A 24,499-nucleotide genomic window follows, 5' to 3' on the forward strand; every position below is an offset into this window, starting at 1 on the left:
TCTCTGGTTTGGTGGGAGGCCTCAGCCGTGAATACCATCTAACCGATAAAGACTAAGCTAGAGATTAAGATTTAGCGTTCCGGTACGACGTCGCGTAGAAACTGATGAGGGGATGGGTTTTATGTAACTGCCTTACCTCTAACAGGTTAGCCCGCTACCATCGTGGGGCGGTAATGAGTTGATATGATGATGATGATGATGGTTTATAACAATATTGTATTTGTATGACAACATATTGGTCTATAAAAACAAAAAGTGGCTATAAACAGTCAACTTACAAGAAATGGTCATAAATTAGTAACATCTGCATATCATCTGCGAAAGGTGCAGAAGTCATTTGTGGGATTGAGTATACGCTTTTATAACATGATTCCTAAGGTAATTTTGGACCTACCAATGCATAAGTTTAAAGAATGTGTTAAAACACATTTATTACAGCGAGGGTATTATACAATTGATGAATTTCTTAATGATAAGGTTGCTTGCTCCACTTTCATCTCTCACAAGAGAGAAAAATGAAGTTTAAAATGTAAAATGTAAATTGTTGATATTGGAAAAGAGCAACTGCTGAGTTTCTTGCAGTCTTCTTCTCGGTAGAATCTGCCTTCTAAACCGGTGGTAGAGTCACTACACACAGACAGACTTGACGTTTCAAAAGTGCTTATATTAGGCCTACTTGAAATAAATTAATTTTGAATTTTTATTTTTGAATTTTTTGAACTGATGATAGTATTGCCACATTGGAAAAGGTGTGCCGTCAAGCGAGGTAACGTTTCACGATTATGGGTACCCGAGTCAAGGTAGCTTTGAGGGGTCCATGCTCTTAATCTTTTTCTCCTATGACAGAAACCTGTGTCTATATTTGTATGTGTTTAAATTGGGATTTATGGCACAAAAAATTAAACACCAGGAGTATTGTTAATAAATGTGCCACATAGGTATATAACATTTAGACTTTTCATCTTTCTGTCTTCCTTTGAATTTTTAAAGTTTACTCGGACTCCGGAATTACCAGTTAATTAATAAGTAGCGATCTTTGAATAACATTTCTCTTCTAGTAAGTAGGTACATGTAAGCCACTTAATAAATTGCAGGTTAAAATTTCAGTTAGAAATTGCACGGGAAATTCATTTATGAACGTGTTAAAAGCAATCAGTATTCATAAGGCGCTAAAACACATTTAATTAGTTACTTAGTGCACACGACAGTGACTTTTTCTTGTCTTCTTGCTACACGCTAGGAATTTAAAAGAAAGTATGGGAAACCCAACAGTACCTAAGACATTTTAGAAAACTACTAATTCACTATAAAATAAATGTAATAAAGTTTTAAAGTACTCGTAATATCTATAAATAATTACTATACGCTAACAGACAACAGCCGAATGACTCATGCTATGAAATTACACATAGTTTATTTTTTACGTAACAATGCTACAGGAAAGATTTTCCATTCCTTTTTAGTTCTCAAAAGTGATATTCATTTGAACAGGACAATATTGAAGAATAGCTGTTGAGAAGAAATTGCAGGTTTTGCTTTTAGTCTTTTAAAAGCTGGCTAGTTTTTGCTTAATTTTTATGGAATTTTTAGTGCTCCGGAACATGTTAAAGTCATTATTTCGTACACTAACATTTCTTTTGGAAATATGTTTTATTTTATAATATTCCACTTGCGTGTCTTTTACAGTTTTACCTAGATGGGTATAACAGAAACAAGTGTTATAAAGAAAGAAGCGAGAAAAACGAAAGAAAAGTTTTTACTACTTAACACGGAGGTAGTGAGACCTTTAAATGATTCTTTTATTTGACTTGATGTGTTTGTAAAACAAAAAGGAGTACCTAGTTCCTTAAACGTTGTTAAAAAAAATTAGACAGTTCGAACTTTTGCATAATTTGTGAAATACGAAAATGCGAGCTCCTTTCTGTCTCTAATACAACTTATTCAGTCTAAAGAAGGCAATCATATGATAGCTCGCTCAATGAATTAAATTATTTAAATTTTGTTTAGAAAATAAGTTTCTAAACAATATTTTAATTATCTTAGAGTAAATCCTTTTGAGTTGGTTGTGAATCAACAAGTTTGAAAAACACCTGAGCCCAATTTTGTTTTGAGCACTTTAATATAAAATTCTAGGGATTTGTAAGTTGGCAAACAGTGTGCAAAAATTTACACAAAAGAAATGAAAACGAATTTTTCGCTATTTGCTGCGAAAACAACAGCCGAAACAAAGCCGTTGTTATGAAATAATGCGCGGTCTTGTTTATAGAAGAATGCCAGATATTCTGATATTGGTTCCTTGTTTAGATTCTCCCTGAAGGCATTTGAGTATTTCATTTCAATTTGCTGAAAGCTAGGACTGACATTTTATACGGCTTTCTGTTTTTATAATGAACCCAGAGGGCACATTTCCTTCATTTGAGACTGGAGCTAAAAATAACTGTACTGTTGATATGATTATTTATTATATTTGGTGCAGCCTTTCAAACGGCTTTATTTAGCTTGCATAATTTAGAATTCAAAAGTTTGTTTCGGATTTATACCCGAACGATTGTTGAAAGGTTGATCTGATATTTGGTACACACCTAAAATTTTCATACCAGTACAATTTCATGTATTCAAAATCACTCTAAATCCAAGATGGCTGCCACTACAAAATGCCGGATTATATTTTTTTTCACAATATGAGTATCAAATGAAAATGCTTGATAGAGTAGGTACTCTATGAAAAAAAGTGCTGCCAACAAAATGGAGGGTTACAAAGGTATTTGTTTCAATATTTCTTAATAAATAGATAGAATACGAAAGAAAGAAATAAATACTTGAAATAACATACCATCAATCATCATATAAACCCATTACCGGCCCACTATAGGGCACGAGTCTACTCCCACAATGAAAATTTATTAAGGCCGTAACCACCACGCTGGCCAATTGCGGTTTGGTGGAATCCACACACCTTTGAGAACATTATGGAGAATTTTCAGGCATGCAGGTTTCCTCACTATGTTTTCCTTAACCATTGAGTGTGATATTTTAATTGCTAAAAACGCACAAAACTAAAAATGCAAATACAATGGTAGTTAGTTAACGATCTCTTTCAGGCAACCAAAAAAGGTGTGATTGAAAGATTGAGCAATAGATCTGAAAAGATAGGTTGAAGAACGCATGTGATGTTATGTTCAGACCAGCGTTGTAATTAAAGAAAATTAAGATTAATTTCAGCCTGAAACTTTGAAACTCGGGAGGCGTGTAGCTGACGTCATCAATCAGGTGGAACTTGAAGTTGCACAGCACTTGGTCGGTGGGCTTTGCGAGTGTTTTGGCGCTTCTCCAGAATTGCGCACCTTCTCCTGTTTGTTCGCCAAATATTTAAGCATTATTTGTTTACATACATTAAAATGTCCCGAAACTTTACTGAGATAAATGTCGTAATAGGCTACATTTTAAGATTTTCCTTTTAAGTAGGTATACGAGATTTATCAAAAAGTAATTGGTTCGTGATTTTTGGTTAAAAGAATTTTATGGTAATATGAAACCATAAACGCAAAATTCATTTATTTCAAGTTGGCCTACTTTATAAGCACTTTTGAAACGTCAAGTATGTATGTTTGTCTACCACCGGTTCGGAAAGCAGATTCTACTGAGAAGAGCCGGCAAGAAACTCAGTAGTTGCACTTTTCCAACATCAACATTTACAATCATTTTTCTATCTTGCGGGAGATGAGAGCGAGGTTGGCTGCTTCCAGTCTAGTCTTGTCATAACTTATTTCAATGTGCCTATTTTATATGAGTTTATACAATAGCACTATAGAGTTATAGAGTAAGATTAGTATTTTTTATTTTATTTCTGTTACTAATTTCAGAGAATAGACTTTATTATTCAAGTGCAGATCCACCATAATTTTGTCTAACTGTAGTAAGTAGTAACTCAAAATAAGTACGTTATTTGAAATGTTTTGTAGAGGACTGTCTAGAATCAGTGAAATGGTTTATTTCCTAACATGAGTTTTCCGGATAATGATTTGAAAACGAAGTGATTATTATTACTCAATGAAGTTATCACCGGCTGATCGGTAGGTCTTTGTATCAGCTTGATTGTAAACCTCCCATTGTTTGCGTTGAAAGCTGAGTATGAAAAAAATAAACGATTTTCTGCCCGCAGCGGTTTTCCACAATAATAAGTCACTTGACGCAATTCCCTTAGGCGCCATTTCGACCAAATTACGAAGCCATTGTTACTGAGATATTGTTCGTCACCACTTGAATATGTGCGAAAGGAAATGAAACGGTTCCCCCGCGTCCGTCGCCGTTTGTTTAGCCCTCACGGATGAAACGGAAACATGGGCGGGCTCCATTCAAAAGGTGTCATATTAAATGACGTCCCATGCATTACGCGCGATTGCATGGAATAAGCACTGCACATATTGCGGGTATATTATATATGTTTAAAGCCTCCCTTTCGGGGCGATCGAGTTTGATCTCAGGACTTCTAACTTTTTGGGCTAGGTACTAACGTTACGTACGTTATATTGAAACGATGATGGCCGAAGCAGTGATAGCCAAGTGGATAGGACTGCTTCGGCCTATCCACTGGGCTATCTTCACTTCAGTGGGTGGGCGAGTTCTAACTATGCGCGTTATAAGTTATTAAAATATTTATTCATTTATTCATTAGACACACCAGCAATTAATTGAAACTACATTCATAAAAAAAATATGACATGCTTCAACGGTGAAAAAATCGTGAGGTTCTTAAAGGTGTCAAAAAATCCACCAATCCGTACTGGGCCTGCGTGATGGACGGCGTTAACCCCTTCTCGTTTTGGCAGGAGACCCGCGCCCTGTAGTGGGCCAGGTAATGAGTTGATATGATGAACGTTATAATATTATCGGTAATAAATATAATCATCGGTAAATGAAAACTTCGTGAAGGAACCTGCATGCCTGAGAATTCTCCATAATGTTCTCAAAGACGTGTTAAGTCTACCAATGCGCAGTTGGCTAGCGTGTTCAACGGCTTAAAACAGAGAGGTGACCGGTACACTGTATGGGGCCAGTAAGGGTTTTATAATAATTTATTTATTAGTACGATAATAAATCCATCTACTCTAATTAACATTATTATTCTCACTTTACTTATGAACTACACGAACAATAGGTATTTTTATTGGCAAAGTAAGGGTACAAAAAATAGAAAAATAGAAAGAAATCCATTAATAATAATGGTAACAACATTAAAAAGAAAACAAACAAAAATTAATAAAAAAAAAATTCACAATCAAATTAGCTAGTCAGTTAAATTCTTTCACAGAACTGAAGTTATTGGTAATGATGCGTATGCAATGTCCATCTGGCCAGAACGGGTCAAAATTCGTTAGGTTAGATTAGTTATAAGGTGATTTCAGATTATCAGCTCTGGTGCGGAATAAGGAAAGGAAGAAAATATAAATATTGTTGTGTCGGTTCCACCTTTTATCACTTACATATTGTATTCTTTAAAGCTGGACGGGCTTACCCATATTACAGCATCGTGGAGGGTCAAAACTCCTCACGCCTATGAGATAAGGTCTATGACGAGCAGTGGGAGATCTTTGAAGGTATGAAAGGATAGGATGTCATAGGAACCAGGGCGGGGGACGACCTGGGAAACTGCGGAGTCCAGACGGTTTTTTTTGTTACATTTTTAATTTGACAGGTTACACATTAAATAACACTACAGGTTACTTACTAGACAGGCTATGGAACCTCTACTGTGAACTGTGACTGCAAATACCAGTATGAATATTAAGGCATTTGCGCGATAACTCCCATACTCCATTATACTAATACTTATTGCTTACAGTAACCCAAACAACCCCAAGGCTTATTGAAGCGTAACTTAGTGAAGTTAGGAGAGGTTTTACTATTCCAGTTTAATAAACTACGTTATACGTTCAAATGTTCAAACTGCAGACCTGAACCCGAAACGCGTAAACAAGTTTACCTTGATCGCGTGTAGTTTCAATTGTAAAGTGGATATAAGTATCGATAGGTAGATGACCTTTCGCTTCGATCGACAGCGTTTCTGATTTGCATAACTATTAATTTTATTTTTGTATTTACTACGATTCATAGATTCAAATATTTGTTATACATTCATCATTGAATGACAACATGAATAGAATATGCAAATGAGTTCGTGCAACCAAAGTTTTGTATTACTCTACGAAGTAGGTGTATAAAAATGCAATAGACAATAAATCATAACAATGTCGGGAAATTTTAAAACGCTCTGTGAAGAATATAAACAAGGAAAGTATCGATGAATTATACATTTCGAACCGGCGGATTGGCACCGTGTCGAAAAAGTTTTCTTCTTGGCAAATACTATCTACTCAATAGTGTTTCTGTGACACTTTAATGTTAGTCAGTATCCACTTATATACCTAAGCGGAACTAAGTACCTTTTATTTCAACGCGTCCTTTGTTTGACAAAGCATCCATTGAATTTTAATTCAATCGGCAACTAGAAAAATCAAAGTCACATATTTCTTTATTCAAATAAACACATGTGGCATAATTGATGCGCACATAACATAAAAATGTTTACATCGTAGTGAGTCGATGGCGATAATTACATTTGTAAACATAAAACAAAAGCTAAGCTAGGTTCCAAAAGCGCTGGTATAAAGCAGCTTAATAGTAGTATCAGATAGGTAGATGACCTTACAAGGACTGCCTTGTAAGGCCATCTGATTGAGAAGTTCTGCCGCATCGGTTTGTTGTTATCTGTGGTTTAACATTTCCGTTGCAGGTTTGTGGTTTCATTTTTCATATGTAGTCATAGCAAAGTTATAACGGTTTTACTTCTTTTCGTTGGATGGATATTTCTTATGTGAAAACCTACCGGACAGAAACCTCCAGACAGAGTAGTATGAAAAAACTGAAAAAATGAATAAAAATGATAAAAAAAGGTTTGGCTAAAAGAACCTTATACCATTAAAATGCAAGAATACGTTTGAGCACTTGACAATAAAATCGCCTCGCATATTATAGGAGTAATGCCCCGTAAAACAAGTGTCATAAAGGGTCTGATAGATGCCATTATGTGCACAAGTGGCGTATTACTATCATATCTCTGTGAGGCTCCAGAAAGACGCGCGGTGACCCGGGGCGGCTAACATCGCTGGGCGTAATTCCTGAGGGTCATCAGGAAGATATAATGCCATTTCTGTACCCTTGATGTCTTTTTAAGTGCGGACCCACTTAACCCTAACGTGGACTGCGCTATTGGATACGCTTCGGAAAACATAAAGGTTCTATTCGATAGTTTCTTACCTCGAATTATAATTTCTATTGATTTGATATAACTGACGAGGGTTGCTCGTTACTAAGGCTCTGTAGGCTACTTTAGGTGTAATTAAATAACTTATATTAATAATTGAAAACTAATATTATTAATGCGAAAGTGAGTCTGTTTGTTTATTTGTTACTCAACACCTAAACCAATTTGACAGATCTTCGTACATTTATAAAACACATCCTGGAGATGGACATAGGATACTTTTTATACCGGATTAACATTCCTGGAGGATTTTATAAAGCACAGCTAAGTATACAAATGTTGTCGAAATTATGCGTTCCGATAGTTTGCCGAAACCGTAAGAACCCACGGTAAAAAAAAAACGAAAAAAATATGGGCGAAGTCACGGCAACAGCTAGTTTTAAATTATAGTTTTTTAATCCAATCTGCTAAATGCACCTTATCTCTTTCGCGCTATATAATGGCGTGAGAATAAAGAGGCTCGATATCCGCCACCTTTTACAAATCTATTCTTTAATTGTGCGGTTTAAGATATGAAATATGAAAACTAATAAGATGAGAGCTTGTTTTGCTTTTTATCTACTGTGAGAAATTACAATTTTGTAGGTACCTAACTACTTCCCCGGCTAAGTTTGTTGTGGGCTCTTCTTAGACCAGGGCGCGTTTGGAACCCTCGTAGCTTTAGGTTTTAGTTGGCGAACGAAGTTATTATCATCCCCTTACAATTATGTAAACATATATGTATGAACGTTCATAAGTGCCTGTGATAGGCGTACATGAATGAAGAAATATTGAATTTTAATTGAATTTACTCTCTAGAGTCTACAGCAATCTCAGTCACCATTATCACCGGTGAGCTTACGATATCTAGTCCTCACCAAATTATTAACGTAACAAATAAACAATATGTCAAATTTTCATATATATTATTCAGCAAAACATGAGCCACCTCGCAGATTCAATTTGCGAGATTGATTCCCACGTTGATTCTCATTTATAGGCTCTGTCTTCATTTGGGCAAATATCGTAAACCTTTTTCATTTTCATATCTAGAGAGTCCCTCCTATAATAAATGTAAAAGTGTTTTTGTTGGTTTATCACTTTTACACGCAGTAACAGCACCGAACAGCACTGAGCAACGATAGTTAATAAAGTAAACTGAGCACTGAGAAACCCCTACATTTTTTGCTCAGAATCGCTGAATGGATAATGATTAAAAAAGGTATCTTATGATCTTAGAATGACACACAAAATTCTATTTATCCCGAAAATCTACCAATATTATAAATGCGGAAGTGAATTTCTTACCCTTCTTTAATCCTAATGAATCCAGTCATGCCACTTTAAATTGCAGGTTTTTAAAATTTCATAACGTTTAATTCAGATAAAACTCTATAGCTACAACAATAACAATTGTCTTATTTACTATAAAATTAATAATTAAGCATCTCCTAACTAAGGTAAGTAAGGTTGAGCGCTTGGTGTGTGAGTGTGTACCGTACCAACTCAGTGCTAAAGCGATCCCATTTATTGCTCAATATTTCAAAATATGCCACCGTTTCAAAGATGCAGGGTTTTGCAAATTCTCTTTTTAGCACATTCGTAGTGTTACTTCACGTTAAGAAAATATGATTCTAAGGGACCAGTCAAGTTTCGTTGAATTTTTTGACATTTGTACAATGTTGGTTATACAACAATTATTTGAACAGTTTTGGTTTTCATATGACGGCTGATTGGCGCAGTTTGCAGCGACCCTGCTTTCAGAACCCAACTGGAAAATGTTTGTGTGATAAGCATGAATGTTTTCCAGTGTCTGGGTGTTCATATATTTTAAGTATTTATGTATATCATTTATAAAAATATTCATCAGGCATCTTAGTACCCATAACACAAGCTACGCTTACTTTGGGGCTCGATGGCGATGTGTGTATTGTCGTAGTATATTTATTTATTTATTTGTTTATATACCACTTATGTCTTGCTACTTGTACTTATAGGCCTATCTCTGATGTGAACATTTATTTATTTTTTTATTTATTTATTTATTTATATTATTATTACATGGTACCGTTATGTAAAGCTCGGGTAATTGAAAGAAAAGAGCGAAAATCCACTTGAGATTTTATAAGCGAGACAATAAGTTGCTAAGCTTAATTCAAAAGAAAGTTAATAAGGTAGTTTTGCTGTGACAAAACATCCCAGCGACCGACGATAAAAATAGTATAAAACATGTCGTTTCTTCGTGCAATTGGGGCTACACTTGGGATATTTTGTCATGAGGGTAATGCAATGTATCGATTTTTTAGAAAGGTATCTATTTATTTCTAGGTTTGTAAGCTTTAAGGCATACATTCACAGAGAAACACATGTTTTTAAAATCCGATCGAGAAACAAAATGTACGTGAAACAAGTCATATTGTTTCAGAAACAGCAATTTGTTTCAAAGTTAAAAGTTCCAAGTTAAATATTTATTTATTCAAATAGGCACATAGATGGTACTTCTGATGCGTACATTACATGTGAGATATGACATAGAAGTTGATTGCGCTAGCTAAATACGTCAACTTTAAACTAAAGCTACGAGGGTTCCAAACGCACCCTGGTCTAAGAAGCCCTCAACAAACTTAGCCAGTTGTTATTTTTTTTTTGTTATCACCATCTCACATTTAAAACTATTAAAGAAGCAACCTGGTTAGAGAAATAATTTACACCCAACCATTTTATTCTTTGACGTAGTCCCTAATACTATGATAGGACTTTTGTATAAGCTTACCTTTAATACAAACTTTGAACTTTTTCAGAGACATCTCCTTTAAATGTATTACTTATTTTATGTAGTCTAGCACTGCAAGTTTATTTTGCTACGTGTTTATCGGTATGTTTCCATGATCCCCGAATGCGACGCCAAATTCAGAAACAAATCAGTTGCGAATCAGGGCATGCGAGTTTATAATATAAGTACCTAATCGTACCTCCCACAGCAAAACGTCAACGGGATATTTTTCTCTCGGATCCCTATCACTTACGAGTTTGTACCGAAATAGCCTGATGTACGAGCAACGTTACTTTGAGCCGTTGAATAAAATATGCGAATTCACAGGTACCACTTATTACAACGTAAGTCGTTCTACTCAAACTCTAACATTGTCAGAATAAGATACACGATTTCGTATAAGCAGTAAGGTAAACAGATGAAAATATACAAATATTTGATAAGAGGATATATACACACGACACCACATGTAGAATGTGTTATGTTACTTATTCCCAGGGCTTTGAAACCAGTAAAAATTTCAAACCGAAATATTATACCTTCTGGATTTAGAGAAAGCATTATAACTTAAAATAATGGTAGTATATATTTCCGTATATTCCAGTTTTTAAATAAAAGTAACCACTAAAATTTTAACAATCTATTTTAAATGAGGTTTAAAGAACTTTTAATAAATATTCTATGGAGTTCTTCACTTTAAAAAGAAGTTTAAATGAATAACATATATCTTGTTATTCATTTTTAAACTTTTTTCATTTTGAATATTCAGCTGGTTCGCTTTTCAAGTTTATAGACATTACTGAGTATTTGTGTAGTTAATTTTTTTTTTATTACTAATTGATGCTGATATTTTCTCCTAGTTGGGTAGGTGTTTACGACAATTTAATAAAAATATAAAATTTAATTTGTGATGAACTTGACGACTCATCAAATGCATCAAAATTTGCAAAAAACATACCGAAATTAATTCGTCATCTTAAAACTGTATTCCCGCTGCAGACGTTATGAATATTTAAATTCATAACAAATTTGTCTGAAACCACAATTTGAGTTTTCGTAACACAAATAGTAATAAGCTTTGGAAGTAGCTTGAACTTCAGAGGATTTCAGAGTTGCGCCAAACAATCCAACAAAGCGACACTAACTTGAATATTGTTTGTTGGATGTTCTGGAGCGATGGAGTAAATGATAAAGCATTAAATAACAGGGCCCGTGGAAGTAATGAATTTAAGTTCTGTAGCTCTTTTGGGGTTATTAATACACCTAGAAGATAGAGTGACTTAGTTTTGAAAGCGCACATCATTAGCTTACGATGATTGGTTAAGTAACGTGATTGACCGAACTGTCGATTTTTCTGTATCCTAATGTTCGCCGTGAGAATGCTAGAGAATTTTGTATAGAGATACTCGTAGCTTGCATTTGGACATAGGATACTTATTTATCATAATAGGTAAACACAACACAAAATGCGGACGACGTTGTGGGAAACTTGTAGCTGCGTTCATTCATCCGCAGCCTTTTAACGCCCCACTGCTTGACACAGGCTTCGTCTCATAGGAGAGACGGTTTTAGAGCATAGACCCACCATGCTGCTCGAATGTGGGTTGTTGGGCTTTAACTACTATTACAACATTAAAGTGATAATAACCGGGTCTAACGGCTTTACGTGCTCTTCGAGGCGAGGGGGCTTATACCAATTTCCCAAATCCGGGCTGGTACTGAAAATTCTTTCATAGAAAATACACAATACCTTATATTATTAGGCCCGACCCGGGATGCGAACTCGGAACTCGGGATCCGCAATCTAATATGGTTACCACTAATCCAACGAGTTAAGCAAGGCAGCCAGGCTAATTGCTAGTTTTTATAGTTAGTTTCGAGACAAAGAAATAACAATTGTACCAAATTCAGAATAGAAAATATCCCTTCATCCAAAGCTTTGTTTTTGGCAGGATTCTCTTTTCTAGATACGTTTTCAGTTAATTTAAGCAATAGGTTTTCAATAGTCGCGCTAAACTTTATAGTACCGTATTCAATTACATTCATCGAATGCAAATCTCTGGCCAAAGTCAGGCCCCGATTGAATCGATTAAACTTTTACCTTTTCCATTCGATTTTATACAGAGAGATACCTTTCTATTCGTGATACCTTACTAAGAATAAGTTCTTTATGTATTGTGTCTGTCATCCAAAAGGAGCACTGAAAGTACGATTAAAATTCAATTTTATCATCATTTATTAAATACCACTAGTATTCTTTTAACGTGGCGTAAAACACATGTTTTTTTTTTAAATCCTTTAATAGATTTATCATCACTACATTGTTTTTATCCAATTAAAATAGTTGTAGAGTTTTTTGTAACAGAGCGCGTCCGGGGAAGTACTATCGACCTAAACACAGCATTGTTACAATGCTGTGTTTAGGTCGATAACACAGCATTGTTACAATGCTGTGTTTCGGTCTGAAGAGCACCGTTACCAGTGTGAATATAGGCTCATGAGGCTTAACACCTGCACCTCAAATTGATAGACACTGGTCGGCATGTCGCAGCACGTGTTTCGTGCATGCCCTGTAAAGTTTTGCTATGTTTAAAGGCAATGGGTTTTCACTTTTCAAATTCAAATTTTCTTTATTCATGTAGGCCTATCACAGGCCGTACAATTTGTCTTACAAATACAAGTTGTGTTTGTCTTACAATTATGTAAACATTTATATATGAAGCGTTCATATATAAATGTTTACATAATTGTAAGGGGATGGTGATAACTTCGTTCGCCAACTTAAACCTAAAGCTACGAGGGTTCCGAACGCGCCCTGGTCTAAGAAGAGCCCACAACAAACTTAGCCGGGTAATTTTGTTTTTTGTTATCACCATCTCACAGTAAATTTATAAGCTATGAAGCTAGAGCAATTCACACCCAAGCTATTTTATCGATTAAGTAATCCTTAATATTATAATAGGATTTTTCTGTAAGCTTACGTTTTATATAAACTTTGAACAAAAGCTTGTAATTGATGTATAGATGCAGTTCGCCTTTAATTGTTAAAATGGTAAACGTTTATTTCTCGAAAGCTACTGCCTCCAGGAAATGTTGTGCAACAAAACATTTTCATTATCATAAATGCTTTAAACTCCTATAGTAATAAATGAAATCATAAATTAAATTTATTTGTAATTTTCCGTGACCGCGGTAAGCGAAAATACTTAAACGCCGAGGTGAAATCGTCTATCTACCACAATGTTTCATTCAAACCTCGATACAGTTGATAAAAAGCTTTTCAGTATAAATGTTTCCGCATCGTGTCCCATTGAACAATACGTAACGGTAGTAAAACATTTTAAAGTCTTTCCGAGAAGATTTCTCCTATATTTTTCACAAATTGCACTCGCTTCGGAGATCGTTACTTACTCGGAATATAGGTAATCCACTGAGCTCCAAGACGGGGTCCAATTTTTGGAAATGCCTTCAATTTAAAATGTCAAGTATACTTACTTACGTCGTTATGTATGACTATAATGTATGATCGCTTCGACACAGATTGTTTTAAGTGTATTTGAACTTTTGAGTATACAGTCAAACCTGGGTAAGTAAGAACTGGATAAGTGAGAAAACTCTATAAGCGAGAGTAATAGCCAGGACCCGTCATTTTAAGCTCCCAAAACCTCTATTAGCGAGAAACAGAAACCTTTGTAAGAGAGAGTCGTTTTTCCCTCACGGACCTCCGTAAGTGAGACTGCTACTTATCTATACCTCTATAAGCGACAGTCGAGCAAGCAATATTCGACAAAATGTTATGAGTTAGAGAAAAACATTCAAAATACAAAAACAGAAACCCAAACGAAATTCACGGATTTTTTTAAATGTAAATAAGTTCTAAATAAAATAAAATTACATAGTGCATGAATATATGTCTTGTTATTGCTGCGTACCTCTATAAGAGAGAAACGCTACCCATGTACCTGCATTAGAGAGAAACTCGGGTTAGTGAGAAACCTCTATAAGCGAGAATGAGATTGTGCTCCCTTGAACTCTCGCTTATCCAGGTTTGACTGTATTTGTTTTTTTTTGTTATAGTTATAATTGCTGATAATATACATTGGCTTAGGAATCTATCTTACAGTGATCTAGAAAATATAATAAAATGATTCTTCCTACTTTAACTGATTTTTTAAAATAGCACACGCATAGGCGCACACACATACACAGACACACACACATGCAAGCACAAATTAATACACCCATATACACTAAATAAGTCGCTGCATGTTTTTATTGTTTTTTTTTTGTATTTGAACCTTGTCATTGCTTTTATTTATCTTTGTTTAATTTACTAACCTGGCTCTAACTTTTTTATAGGCATTTACTATGTTCTACTTTTGTTTTATTGGTACTATACATTTATTGATTAAAGGAAATTTCATATAATTCTACAATAAACTACCCATTGTCATCTTGGAGATGTCTCTTAAAAAGTTCAAAGTTTGTATTAAACGTTATAGAAAAGTCCTATTATTTAGTATAGAGGACTATGTAGTCGATAAAAAGCATGGGTTTGAATGATTGCTCTAACCAGGTTGCTCTTCTAATAATTTTAAATGACAATGTGAGATAGATGGTGATAATAAAAAAAAAAAACACCCGGCTAAGTTTGTTGTGGGCTTCTTCTTAGACCAGGACGCGTTTCGAACCCTCGTAGCTTTAGTTTTAAGTTTACGAATATGGTTATCGCCATCATCTCACTACCGTGTAATTCTCATGCAATGCAATGTATTGTACGCATCAAAAGTGCCACTTATGGGCCTACTTGAATAAAGATATTTGACTTTGATTTTACGTAAAGTCTTCGTAGTTTTTGTGATGTTTCTCGACATGTAGGTACCTAAATTCCATACAGTTTAAAAGTCTCTCTACAGTTCTCTTCAGCTAAAATTGGCTAATCACTTCGTTAGGTTTCAATGCTTCGCTAGCTAACGAATGGTGGTGAAAAAAGGAAAGTAACAGATCGTCGTTAAAATTTCGCTCGCAACACGAAAGGCAGAGCGTGTGTTCTACGTTCAATTCGAATTCGAGAAAATATGCTTCGAAAATAGCCGTAGTAATATGGATTGTGTAACATATATCTTTCGTTCTTAAAAAACAACGGTGGTATAAAAAAACCTAAGTTTCGGGAAAACATGAGAAACAACAAAAACTTTTTAATCCTTTTGATTCAAAAAATTATATAAAACAATGTTTGCTGACATTTCGTTATGCAATACGAGCAAAATACGCGGCCGTTCGATGCAGGGCCTTTCCGATCAGAATCTTTCACTGAAAAGGACAATCATATAATTTTTTTTTACCGCTGCAAGTTAGCCCTTGAAATCTCACCTGTTGGTAAGCGATGATTCAGTCTAATATGGTAGCGGTCTAACCTGTTAGAGAGTCGACGGTAGTCATACTCAGTGGCGTGCATAGAGGGTATGCACAGGGTATGCAGATGATATAAAATGAAGAAAATCACCAGTACAAGTAATAAAAAACTTAAGGATAGGCATTGTAAGAGTTATAAAAAGCCTACCCTCAAGTGTTTATAACTCGTACTTACCCGGTGCATACCCTCTATGCACGCCACTGGTAATACCCCTAATCGGTTTCTGACCGACATCATACCGGAACACTAAATCGCTTAGAGGCTCGTCTTTGTCGGTAGTGTGGTAACTAGCCACGGCCAAAGCCTCCCACTAGACCAGACAAGAGATAATTCAGAAATTATAAATTTCCAATTCCAAACCTCCTACTTAAATTCAAACCGCTCACTGTTGCGCCAGGGAGGTCGTCATATGTCTTCTCTTTAAATAAATAATCTGCATTAAATAAAAAGCTCATTCCAGAAGCTTTATTTTTCCTTTCGACGGACCAAGCAGATGATCCACTTGATGGTAAGTGGAAAACCATCGCCTATAAAAAGAGCAACACTTTTGGCATACAGGAAAACGACCTAAAATGTGCCGCCCTATGTCCATCAAACAGTAAGTGAGTTTGTTTACTGACGAAACTTAACAAATAACGTTGTTTTTCAAAGTCGGTTAAAACTGCATGGTTGCCGCAGTAGGTACGTGCTTTAAATCATTTCATCAAAGCCAGTCATTAAAGCACGCTGAATGACGGAAATGTGCATAATTACTTAATGCCAGCTTTGACGAGCTTCACTACGATGAGAATAAAATGCACTCCCTGATGACATAAATTTTATTGACGGCTCTTAACAATTTTACGCTCAACAGCCATTGTGGCATGTTTTTACCGCTTAACGCTTTAACTCCTATGCTCGGAGTATCTATGCGTGATCGAATTAGGAGTGAGAAGATTAGTGTTAGAACCAGAGTTACCGACATAGTATTGCAAAAGACCTATCAAAATAAAGTCCCGCAGTGGATGTCAATTGGTTAACATGATGAGTATAAGGATTCGTACAAGCCATCGAATTGTGGAATGCGCTTCCTATGAACATACGACAGTCAAAGTCACTGGCGATATTTAAAAAAGTCTATAGGCCCTTATTTTATTTGAGCTTACAAGCAACGAAAGCGCTGGATTGGTACCTGACGGTCAGTGGCGTGCACTGATTTATTTACCAGGGTATGCATTGAGCAGGAAGATTGCACCAAATAGCAAAAATCCTCCTCCTATACGAGTTATATATCAATATTAGGGTGTGCAGTGCTTTTGTGCATTTATGAAGTGCACGCCACTGCTGACGGTAAGGTGTTATTAATAATTACAATATCTGGCATAGTTTACAAATGTGTTGTAATGTGGGATGCAACTTGTGTTGATACCCTAGCTGCATCACACATCCAGGCCACTTCGTCAATGGTAGGTGCGGCTGCTTCCAGTGCCGAGCAGGCCAAGAGGCGTAAATATGAAAACCTGGATAGCAGCTTCATTTTTGTGCCTTTTGGTGTAGAGACTTTGGGACCGTGGGGTCCGGAGGCAAGAGCCCTTTTCAAAGAATTATCGAAAAGGGTTATCGAGTCTACCGGTGATCCTAGAGCGGGCAGTTACCTTGGCCAACGAATTAGTTTGGCCATCCAGAGGGGAAATGCTGCCAGCATCTTAGGAACTGTGCCTCGCTGCGGTGGTTTCGAGGACGTTTTAGATTTTATTTAGTTTTTAAATAGTTTATTTTAGGTTATAGTTATGTAATAATAGTGTGAATAAAAAATATAGTTTACAAATAAAGATATTACTTGCTTACTTCTAAAAAAACTAATTAAGATTAATTCTTGTATTTCTAAATAAAATGGGAGAGGAAAAAGTAAAATGTTGTCTCTTATTACATTTTGTGAACTTCTCTGCTTGCTAGGGAACTTTGCTTGAGATACGTTTGTGCTTAATATAAAGTTGTAATGACTTCCAGACAGTTATGAGCAAACTTTTGTGTTAAGATATTCAAACATCTATGTTTATTTCACCACGCAAGCGGTTAGTGTAATGGAGAATACATTTAAAGGCTTTGATCTGTTCTACTTATGTAAAAGAGTCAAAATATATTATAAAACGTGTAAGTTAAAACCTTAATAATACTTTACAGGCTTTAGAGGCAAATAATGTACTGTCTGAAACTGAAAACCTAATTAATAATTTCACGATGTCCTTCAGGGGTAAATAAGCTTTAATATCTTTTGTTTGTTTATATATTATATTCTATGTTATTGTCCTTTTTTATGATTATTTTGCTATTGTTTAGTCGCGAGGATTTAGTGACGACGATGAAAATGGGGCTGACTCAAAACCAGTGCTGCGCGTTTTAGTATGCAGCTTTACTGAGCCAGCTCCTTTGTCACCCTTTTTTTTTATTCTTTAACAATTTACGACACAAATGTAACATTTTACACAAATGTGTGACAATAAAGACGATTTTTCTTTCTTTCTAATAGTTCTTGAGTAAACCACTGCTATATTTTTTACGAAAGGAAATCAGATACAGCCCTTACATTACATGCAGAATTAAAATCATGTGACTCCTGACACTTTATTAAGGACGCGTCGGTACTATACGCGTGTCGGTATTTTATCTTCAATAGGGTTGTCACAAGTAAACACTTAGAATGATTTGAATTCGTTTATATGGAAAAATAAATAAGATTCTTTCGATTTATTATTTTTACAGGGTTGATACCTTATTAAATATACTCATTAATCCTTCAATAATATTTCCTAATTCTGTTACATGTTGTATACTTAATATATTAATAAATGTATTACAACCGGAGACTTGTCAATCTAGCTAATTGGTCTAAATATTGGTAAAAAATATTGGAAATTTCAATGAATCTTCTATTATTTATTATTATAAATTCGGTGCTGTAAAAAAAACCTTTAATTAAGTGTCAGTGAAGCGTAGCGATGGCAGTATGCATCACTGATTTTAAATTGTACAAAAGAAGTCGGTGCAGTAAAGCACTGCAGTACTAATAAGATGTAAATAAATCAATACCGGATCTATCCAATGGATCATAAACTGTCCTTTTTACAATAGATAATTGTATCTTGTTCTAGACGTACGTAACGTATTTCCTAATTAGTTTCTTCGTATAATATTTTAAATCTTCCGACTATATTTACGTATTAAATGACAAAGGCCTCAAAACTCATACGGCATCTTCGCGAGATTTTATCAGAGAATCTACGCACGTAATTAATTTTCCTTGCGACACCGTTCAGGCTATTAATTAGGTGAAGCGCGCCCCTGGAAGTGATATAAGTGGAATCTTCCAAAGTTAATTGGTTCATACAACTTTTACTAGGAATAAGAATTTAATTTATGGATTATTCTCTTGAAGTGTTGAGTTTATTTCGAAGCTTTCATCTAAGTTTGTCTGGTGGATGGCTTCGGATGTGGCTAGTTACCACCCTACGAATAAAAAAGGCTGCTAAGCGATTAAGTACGATATCGCAATAAGGTTACTGCCATATCTATAATAGGTGGGCCCGTTACCCACTAGACTGTATCATAACTTACCGTCAGGTGAGATTGCAGTCAAGGGCAAACTTTTAGTCGAATAATTAAATGATAAAATAATCTATCGCTATTACATATTTCGTTGTTACATTAACTATCTCATGCTTTAGATGTCTGTCTATGTTTAAAGACACATTAGATGCTCGGTTAGATAAATCTCGGTTAAATCTCTTTAATTTATTTAATTTTAATTTATTAAACTCTTTATTTGTACACCACTACACAGTTAGGAAAATAAAGGACGAATAGAGAGAAACACAAAGACTGGAGTAGAATGCAAAAGGCTGCCTTATCGCTTAGAAGCGATCTCTGCCAGGCAACCTAAGGATTAGGACAACAAGTGCGAGAACAAATAGGTTGTGTGAAATTATTATGAACCTACAGTCAAATAAATACATACGAATACATAAACAAAAATTACACAAATTTTATATATATATATATATGAAATAAATATAAAAATAATACACTAATGTATATTATTATAAGCTAAAGATAAATAGACGGAGAATAAAACCATGATAATAAGATTTAACTGCGTTTACGATTACCTATTTTATCGAAGAGAAAAACTGAAAGTGTTTTGTTTTGTGGGATGATAGTATATGTAAAGAATAACGCGCTTCGGAATGGTTAGTTAAAATAAACAAAACAGTGATCGTCAGTTATATTATTTTATACCCCTGCCCCCTAATCGGTTTCTACGCGGCATCGAATCGCTTGGCGGCACCGCTTTGTCGGTAGAGTGCTAACTAGCCACAGTCACACCAGATAAGACCAAGAAAATTCAGTAATTATAATCACCCAAAATGTCCCCTACCATCGAACCCGAATAGCACGATAAGTGGACACAATAAGACCTCATCGCTCACCAGGGAGGTCGTTAATATGCTTAATATTCGAAATAAAGTTTTAAGAAAAAAAGAAGGTACTTGTTCCTATGAGCTATTTGTATTAGGTCAGGATAACGCCAGGCTTGGGTAAACAAATGACAGTGGAAAAAAAAAAAAAACTTGTGTGTACTTATGTAGGTACACGCGATAGAAGTTATATTTCTTTGGCGAAGAAGATAAAAATGTATTCAAAAATTACGCCTTCGTATCTTACGCCTTATTATACGTTTGTAGAGAAAACGACCTTAACAATAGAAAAAAGGTATTGTTGGAATTATTGAAAGTCAACTGCCAAATGTTGGCTATAGCTAACTTCATGGTGTCGGTTTACTGTGACGTTGTCATGACGCGATGACGCGATGACGCGCTCATCGTAAATTTACTCTTACCATTCTTCCCTAACACGCCAAAAGAAGTATAACTTCAAAAATATATAAAAAAAGCTTAAATATATGAATGAATACACTTTTATTGTGCACAGAAATATACAGGAAAAAATATAAAATAACTAGTTTACACGATGTGTACAATTAGCCGGCCTTATCGCTAAATAGCGATCTCTTCCAGTCAACCGATGACGTAACACACAGCACAAGACGAGATGTAGGTGGTACATATAAAATAAATACTATATATATAATAAATTGATATACAATGTATATAATATTTGTGAAGTGACACAGGTGTCTTTGTGAAACGATAATGAGAAAGGAATATTATTAATTGAAATTCACGTAATACAGTATGGGTATTATTGACTTTAACAGTTAATTAAGCTATAAATCATGGAAATAAATAAATTTTAATTAATAAATATTATCGCAACGGCCGCGTTCGTGTACCTGTTTTCCATTTTAATGCTCATTAACCTCGATTTGGTAATTTCCACAAAGGGGTTTCGACCAATTATATTATTCATCTGAGTATCTCTACTTTATATTAACACTAGAGGTTCCCCGCGACTTCGTCCGTGTATAACTTTTGCTAAGCTTCCCATACAAACTTTAATCTACTATTCTACAGAATTTTGGGCGACTTCCCCATCTGTGTTAAGCGATTTGGTCGTGGCCACAGAAGAGGCATGTGGTAATTTTATCTTACCCTCATATATAAAGCTGAAGAGTTTGTTTGTTTGTTTGCTTGAACGCGCTAATCTCAGGAACTGGTGGTCCGATTTGGAAACTCCTTTAAGGGAAGGCTATATATATCATCACGTTAAGACAAATATCAGAATAGCACCAATGTGTCGTCAAGTCACGGGCAACGGCTATAATAATCTGCTTGTTCTCTTGTCTGGGAGGCTTCGGCCGTGGCTGGCCTTTTTGGCACTACGTTGTAAAGAAACGGATTATAAAGGTGTGGGTGTAATATCACTACCATAGCCCTAAACAAGTTAGTCCCCTGACAGACTGGAACATCACTTACCACCAGGTGAGATTAATGTCAAGGGCTAACTTGTATTGCAATAAAAAAAAGTATGTCCTCACGCCGGTGCTGGGAATGTATTGTTAGTAAATCGCAATATCCAACTTTTAATTTTTAACCTTGCCAACGAGGCTGAACATATTCAACTACGGATCACTAGGTCCTGGGTTCGAATCCCGGGTCAGGCTAAATTATATAAGATGCTTTGTATAGTATAAAGGACTACGTAATCGATAAAAAAGCTTGGGTGTGAATTATTGCTCTAACCAGGTTGCTCTTCTAATAATTTTAAATGACATTGTGAGATGGTGATAACAAAAAAAACCACCCGGCTTAGTTTTTGTGGGCTTCTTCTTAGACCAGGACGCGTTTGGAACCCTCTTAGCTTTAGTTTTAAGTTTCCGAATGTGGTTATCGCCATCATCTCACTACCGTGTAATTCTTACGTACGCATCAAAAGTGCCACCTATGGGCCTACTTGAATAAAGATGTTTTTGACTTTGACTTTGACTTTATATTCTATTAAGGAATTTTCGATACTAGCCTTGAGTTAGAAAGTTTGCGGTTTCAGCTCCCGTGCCTTGGAGAGCACGTAAAGCCGTAGATCCCGGTCTTTTCAGTTAATTGTGGTAATAGTCGTCAAAGCCAACCGACCCGTATCAGAGTGGCGTGGTGGGTCTATGCTCCAAAAACTGTCTATGACCAACGAGGCCTGAAGTGGGACGTTTACATGCTTCGAATGGTGATATCTATACAAACTGTAATATTCGTGAAAGTTCTGTTGGTAATAGCGAAATTGATTTTACATTATGTGTCACAGTTTATCGCAGCCTGAATGGCCTCATTTAAAGTTCGCGAGCAAAGTGCTCATTAAAATTGCGATGCAACTACTAAGTGAGTAGGTAGAATAAGGCTTTTTGTAGAGTTCGAAGTTTGCATGTAAAAAGTTTCAGCGTTTGGATAAAAAATAAGGTGAATCCCTGAGTCTCTATTGCATTTGAATCCTATCACACAGCTCCTAGTTCTTAACAACATTTTGTGACGTAAGATTTTCAGATTTTTTTTCCAACTACAAGTTAGCCCTTGACTGCAATCTCACCTGATGACCTGTTAAGAGACGACGCAGTCTAAGATGGTAGCGGGCTAACCTATAACGGAGTTATCTGTACCACAAATATTTTAAAGGAGTATTGCAGCAGTGGCGTAGCTTAGTCGTGGAAACTGCCCCTCGCTTCAGGCTAACGTTTAGTAACGTTAGCTAACCTTGTGAAAGGCTTGTGGCTGACTTGAGGCTGAACATCGAGCAGTATACCGCCCCCTTTCTCCCTCCCCCACTGCCCTGAAGCTTTTTTAGAGTAATGGAGGCTTGTCCCCACTTCTGGGCTCAAGCCTTCACTCTTATAATATCAATAATTAAAGAGTTTAGGCCCACCACGCTGCCCCAATGCGGGTTGGTGGGCTCTGACGACTCTTATCGCAAATTAGTGTTAAGCACCGGGACCGACGGCTTAACATGCTCTCCGAGGCACGGATTACACTTCCAATTGCCTTTCTTCTGGTAAGGTTATGTAGCTAACATATTCTAGCCCGAACCCAGGGCCATCTGTATTTAAAGATGCTAATTATTACACCAGCGAAGCAAATAAAAACACAGTCAGCTTTGAAAATCAACTCTCATTTACATTACAATAAAACCTATTGTACCCAGTATGGTACTATTATACCCAGGTGGTATATATTATAAAAAAAGGTTATATATATGTGGTAACTCTTTCTTGTTCTTAGTAGTGCACTCTTGGCAGAGTGGTCGTGTCTGCTGAGATGAATTTCATGGCGCTAGTCTTCTCCACTTTTGGCGGTTGGAAGCGTGTCGAAAACATTCTACCACAGTTGTCTGGGTCAGCGATTTCACCGTATCTATCCAACGAGTAGGTGACAGGGGGTATATATTATAAAAAAAAGGTTATATATATGTGGTAACTAGTGGTGGTATATATATAAATAAATAAATATAAATATACTACGACAATACAAGCCTCTCACCAGACTAGACCAGAGAATATTCAGAAATAATAAATTCCCAAATTGCCCGTACTGGGAATCGAACCCTCCTTCTTGACAGCCGATTGGCGCAGTGGGCAGCGACTCTGCTTTCTGAGTCCAAGGCCGTGGGTTCGATCCCCACAACTGGAAAATGTTTGTGTGATAAACGTGACTGTTTTTCATTGTCTGGGTGTTTATATGAATATTCTAAGTATTTTATTTATAAAAAAAAATATTCATTAGTCATCTTAGTACCCATAACACAAGCTAAGCTTACTTTGGGGCTAGATGGCGATGTGTGTATTATTATTACGTAGTATATTTATTTATTTATTTAATTAATTAAATTCACCGTTGCGCCAGGGTTGTCAAAGATCTTGCATGAAGACGTAAATATAGTACTGGGAAGTACTAACGCCACGCTTATCTTGTCGCCAAGAAGAATTGCTGTGTTCCTGTCTAAATGCCACGGTTGGCGGTGTAATTACTGGCAAATGCGGCTTAACCCCTCTTCAGGTTGGGGGGGGATACACAGGGCAGCACAATGTAGGACGTGTTCATTGCATATCCTACGAAGTGTTAACACACATAGGGCGGTAATTTGTAGGACGGGTTCATTCCATTCTATTTATTATAGCGTGACCTTTTTTGAAACAGGACCGTGAAGGCTGTATGTCTCGATATGGGCACCCCACTGTAGCTTACAATCCAAGGTAACTACAAAATACGAACGATACACACATCTCCATCCAGCCGGAAAGTAAGTTTAATTAATTTACCTATTGTGAAATTTCAATTAATTTTAATACTATCTTTTATATCCCAGATTTGAAATAATGTTGTATTTTAACTATGTGTGTAATTTAATGTTGAGAGGTCGTCTAGTTGTGCTGTTGAATAGAAACTTGCATCAAAAATGCGTTTTGTGTAAGAGCGGCCAACAAATTCTCCAAAGTACCGCTCTGTCAGTGCAATCAATTTGTCTAAAACGGCTTACAGCGTGCCTAGAAGCGACACTGAGTTTAACGAAAACTGAACGAGCGAGCTTTGAA

This window comes from Pararge aegeria, chromosome 8 (assembly GCF_905163445.1).
Source record: "Pararge aegeria chromosome 8, ilParAegt1.1, whole genome shotgun sequence".
In the NCBI taxonomy this organism is placed as follows: Eukaryota; Metazoa; Arthropoda; class Insecta; order Lepidoptera; family Nymphalidae; genus Pararge; species Pararge aegeria.